Genomic DNA, 6000 nt, shown 5'->3' with positions numbered 1-6000 from the left:
ATGTAGATACAACAGTGGTTTTATGAGATCAAAAACACACATACAATGTGCTGGAGTAACTCAGTGGGTCAGGCAGCATCTCTGGACAACGTGAGCTTCTCTGGGTCTTTCTCTGGTCACTTTTTGGGTCTTCAGAGCAAAAGTTACTAGTTTGCCTAGAAGATTGGCTGACTGGTGGAAGGGAAAATGTGGGGATAATGTTGGTTGGCAGCCTCGTTCTTCAGAAAACGGGGCTTCCCCTCCTCCATTATAGATGAGGCTCTCACTAGGGTCTCTTCTACATCCCGCAGCTCCGCTCTTGCTCCCCCTCCCCCCACTCGCAGCAAGGACAGGTTCCCCCTCGTTCTCACCTTCCACCCCACCAGCCAGCGGATCCAACATATCATCCACCAACATTTCCGTCACCTACAACGGGACCCCACCACTGGCCATATCTTCCCATCCCCTCCCCTCTCTGCGTTCCGCAGAGACCGTTCCCTCCGTAACTCCCTGGTCCACTCGTCCCTTCCTACCCAAACCACCCCATCCCCGGGCACTTTCCCCTGCAACCGCACGAGATGCAACACCTGTCCCTTTACCTCCCCCCTCAACTCTATCCAAGGACCCAAACAGTCTTTCCAGGTGAGACAGAGGTTCACCTGCACCTCCTCCAACCTCATCTATTGCATCCGCTGCTCTAGATGTCAACTTATTTACATCGGCGAAACCAAGCGCAGGCTCGGCGATCGCTTCGCTGAACACCTGCGCTCGGTCCGCGTTGACCAAACTGATCTCCCGGTGGCTGAGCACTTCAACTCCCCCTCCCACTCCCGGTCCGACCTTTCTGTCATGGGCCTCCTCCAGTGGCATAGTGAGACCCACCGGAAATTGGAGGAACAGCACCTCATATTTCGCCTGGGCAGTTTGCAGCCCAGTGGTATGAACATCGACTTCTCCAACTTTAGATAGTCCCTCTGTCCCTCTCTTCCCCTCCCCTTCCCAGATCTCCCTCTATCTTCCTGTCTCCACCTATATCCTTCCTTTGTCCCGCCCCCCCTGACATTAGTCTGAAGAAGGGTCTCGACCCGAAACGTCACCCATTCCTTCTCTCCTGAGATGCTGCCTGACCTGCTGAGTTACTCCAGCACTTTGTGAATAAATCCACCAACCCATTTGACTGGGGAATGGTACGCTGTCGAATGGTGGAGCCGTTCCCAACAGGCGGGCCATGGACGACCGCAGTTCCCACGTGAACCGGTCGGACGTGATGTGACGCGGAACACCAAAGCAGGCATTCCAAGTTGCCACCAGGGCACGACTGAATTTGCGAATCTGTGGGGGGTGGGTCATTAGCAAATTTGCAGATGATACAAAGCTGGGTGGCAGTGTGAACTGTGAGGAAGATGCTATGAGGTTGCAGGGTGACTTGGACAGGTTGTGAGAGAGGGCGGATGGTTGGCAGATGCAGTTTAATGTGGATAAGTGTGAGGTTATCCACTTTGGTGGTAAGAACAGGAAGGCAGATTATTATCTGAATGGTGTCAAGTTAGGAAAAGGGGACGTACAACGAGATCTGGGTGTCCTAGTGCATCAGTCACTGAAAGGAAGCATGCAGGTACAGCAGGCAGTGAAGAAAGCCAATGGAATGTTGGCCTTCATAACAAGAGGAGTTGAGTATAGGAGCAAAGAGGTCCTTCTGCAGTTGTACAGGGCCCTAGTGAGACCGCACCTGGAGTACTGTGTGCAGTTTTGGTCTCCAAATTTGAGGAAGGATATTATTGCTATTGAGGGCGTGCAGCGTAGGTTTACTAGGTTAATTCCCGGAATGGCGGGACTGTCATATGTTGAAAGACTGGAGCGACTAGGCTTGTATACACTGGAATTTAGAAGGATGAGAGGGGATCTTATCGAAACGTATAAGATTATTAAGGGGTTGGACACATTAGAGGCAGGAAACATGTTCCCAATGTTGGGGGAGTCCAGAACAAGGGGCCACAGTTTAAGAATAAGGGGTAGGCCATTTAGAACGGAGATGAGGAAAAACTTTTTCAGTCAGAGAGTTGTGAATCTGTGGAATTCTCTGCCTCAGAGGGCAGTGGAGGCCAATTCTCTGAATACGTTCAAGAGAGAGCTTGGTAGAGCTCTTAAGGACAGCGGAGTCAGGGGGTATGGGGAGAAGGCAGGAACGGGGTACTGATTGAGAATGATCCGCCATGATCACATTGAATGGCGGTCTGTACAGGCTCGAAGGGCCGAATGGCCTACTCCTGCAACTATTGTCTATTGTCTATTGTGGTGACACCTGGTGGCAAACCAAGGGCAGAATGAACCATCGGCTCTAGGGGGCGGTGTCTGGGTGTGGCAGGCACAAGTCACAGGGGGTGTTACCTGAGTCGGTATTTAAGGCCAGGTATCGCCCGAGACTGGGGAAGTGGTGGAGAGCCGTGCTGGGGAGAATAAACACGACTATCGCATGCAACTCGTGTCCCATTAGTTTTTGGCTGGACTCCTTGGCGTTCCTGCTACTAATGTATGTATACACTGTGCACTTCATGTGAACAAGCAAGTTTATTGCTCGCCAGTGTATTAGACAATAAACTAATCTGAATCTGAATCTTTCCATTTACTCTCTTTCAATCTCTTTTATTAATCTTTCAATTTATGATGCGATTTTCTATCACCACATGAATTCCAGACTCGTTCCAGACTCCTTGTTTTTGTAATTTTCTTCAAGGGCATTTCTAACATGTGTGTACACTACAATTCCCAAATATACCCTATCTGTGGCCTTCAGTGATCAATCTTCACACCCCTATGATGTTCACCATCTAGAAAAATGGTACAATGGTTTCATTTTCATTAAAAGCACTAAAGATTGTTAAGCAATGACATGTACTTATTTAGATTCATTCACAAAATGCTGGAGTAACTCAGCGGGTCGGGCAGCATCTCGGGAGAGAAGGAATGGGTGACGTTTCGGGTCGAGACCCTTCTTCAGACTTATTTAGATTCACTTCAACTTCCTTATTACAAAACAAATTTGGCAAAAATCCCATTTAAACTGAGTGAGTGAGATATGCCTTGAAGCATTCAAAGTTGAACGGGTGTAAATATATGTCTCGTGTGTAAATCGTTGCTGCTTTGTTGAATGCTGCTGTTATTGGGACTAACATTTGTATTGGTTTATATTATTGTCAGATGTACCATGATAGATAAAAAGGCTATTATTTGGATACATCCGTATTTTATGGGAGAATCATTCAGACATCTGTAAACAGTGGGGAAGAATTTGTTCTTGAATCTGGAGGTATGATTATGTTGGCTGCTTTTTCAGGGCAGAATGACAGACAGATGAGGAGGGTAGAGGCAAACACAGAGAGTCAGAGAGTCCCACTGTAAAGGAAATTGGTAATTACCTCAAGATTCAAACTACAGTGCCTGTCATACTCTTTAATATTGACTATCCTTCACCGCTGTCTCATCTCTGCACACAATTATTCCCTCTGTTTTCCAGAAATAGGTTAATTGGAAATAAATGTACCATGACCACACCTTTGATGTGTCTTTCCAAACCCGACTTTGCTTGGAGAAATTAGTTGCACATATTCATGTGGGAGGGTCAAAAATATCATGCTCATGTATGTAACTCGTCGTGTCCTGAGAGTTACATACGTAAGATGCCATTGGAAATCATGAAAAATTAATATTTTTCTGATCGATATTCATTTGTTTCTATGATGCTCGAGCCAAGTAAAAAAAAATACATGTCCAAAAATTCTTAACTCAACATACTTTAAAGCAAAGGAGACAGACATACTGTGCTTACTTAGTTCTCCGTGTCCAAATCGTTACGTACATAAGCAGGCATCATTAACACACTGTTTTCATGTATTGTGGGTCTGTCAACATATAAAGACATTTACAATGCTGTCATGAAAGAACCCGGGGGTAAGTGTAGTTTGTCAATTTTCTGCTGACGGAGCTGCAACCTGATGACCTTTTGTGTCTTCGCAACGTCTGCTGGTTACGTACAGGAGACGTTCAATGTAATTATAAATATATAAACATTGTTTATTAAAATCATATTATGAAATTGGGATTAATGATTTGAGTCCTTGGCAAGAATGTCCATGACAATGAAGAAGGGTCTCGACCCGAAACGTCACCCATTCCTTCTCTCCCGAGATGCTGCCGAGTTACTCCAGCACTTTGTGAATATGTCCATGACAATGGTTGGTGCTGTCAGATTAGAGGGTGTTGCATGAAAGTTGAACGTTCCTTGATTTCGTAAAGCCAATTATTTTAATTTGAAGATTGCAATGTTGCAATACAACTTAATCCGGTTTCCCTGGCAGAACCAGAAAGGCAAGCACAATCATTGAGACAAATAAAGTAGGCATGCAGATGCAGCAGGCAGTGAAGAAAGCCAATGGTATCTTGCCATTCATTCGTGCCAGGGAGATTGTCAGCTGTCAACCCCTTGTGTCGATAACCAAATCTGCAGTGGATCAATAGACAATAGACAACAGACAATAGGTGCAGGAGGAGGCCATGCTGATCCGGTTTTTCGCCTCTCCCAAGAGATCACTCAGTTCTTTTGGGTGGGCGGTTGGAGCGGTTGGAGTAGCAGCTGGGCGGTAGGTTTAGTAACCGAGCGCGGGGCTTTGTTTGGAGAGTATGACTGCCAGGGCAGTTTTTTGTTCTGGGTGTCAGATGTGGGGAATCTGGGAGTCTGATAGTCTTCCAGACATCCACATCTGCGCCAGGTGTGACGAGATGGGGCTCCTAAGGGACCGTATTAGGAACCTGGAGCGGCAGATTGATGACCTCCGTCTGATCAGGGAGAGTGAGGAGGTTATAGATAGGAGTTACAGAGAGGTGGTCACTCCTAGACCACGGGAGGTAGACAAGTGGGTCACTGTTAGGGGGGGCAAGGAACAGAGGCAGGGACTAGGGAGTACCCCGGTGGCTGTACCCCTTGGAAATAAGTACTCCTGTTTAAGTACTGTTGGGGGGGACAGCCTACCTGGGGGCAACGACGGTGCCCGGGCCTCTGGCAAGGAGTCCGGCCCTGTTGCTCAGAAGGGTAGGGAAAGGAAGAGGAGAGCAGTAGTAATAGGGGACTCTATAGTGAGGGGGTCAGATAGGCGTTTCTGTGGACGCAGTAGGGAGACCCGGATGGTGGTTTGCCTCCCTGGTGCCGGTGTCCGGGATGTGTCTGAGCGTGTCCAGGATATCCTGAAAGGGGAGGGAGAGGAGCCAGAGGTCGTGGTACATATAGGTACCAACAATATAGGTAGGATAAGGGAAGAGGTCCTGAAAGGAGAATTCAGGGGGCTAGGAAGAGAGTTAAAAAAAAGGACTTCCAAAGTAATAATCTCAGGCTTGCTGCCTGTGCCACGCGATAGTGAGAATAGGAATGGAGTGAGGTGGAGGATAAATACGTGGCCGAGGAACTGGTGCAGGGAGCAGGGTTTCAAGTTTCTGGATCATTGGGACCTCTTCTGGGGGAAGTATGACCTGTACAAAAAGGACGGGTTGCATCTGAACCCGAGGGGAACCAATATCCTGGCGGGGAGATTTGCTAAAATAACTGCGGAGACTTTAAACTAGTACGGTTGGGGGGAGGGACTCAAACACAGATAGCTAATAGGCAGTGTGTGAGGCAGGAGGCAGAAAAGGGAAACACTCAGACCCAATATGTAGGAGAGAAAGAAGGGAAAAGAAATAAACTGAGAATAAGAAATGATGGGTCCCTTAAATGTGTATATTTTAATGCTAGGAGCATTGTAAGAAAGGTGGATGAGCTTAGAGCCTGGATTGACATCTGGAAGTATGATGTTGTGGCGATCAGTGAAACATGGTTGCAGGAGGGTTGCGATTGGCAATTAAATATTCCAGGATTTCATTGTTTCAGATGTGATAGAATCGGAGGGGCAAGAGGTGGGGGTGTTGCATTGCTTGTCAGGGAGGATATCACAGCAGTGCTTTGGCAGGACAGACTAGAAGGCTCGATTAAGG

This window comes from Rhinoraja longicauda, unplaced genomic scaffold (genome assembly GCF_053455715.1).
Source record: "Rhinoraja longicauda isolate Sanriku21f unplaced genomic scaffold, sRhiLon1.1 Scf000427, whole genome shotgun sequence".
Lineage (NCBI taxonomy): Eukaryota > Metazoa > Chordata > Chondrichthyes > Rajiformes > Arhynchobatidae > Rhinoraja > Rhinoraja longicauda.
Note: the sequence above shows the minus strand (reverse complement) of the source record.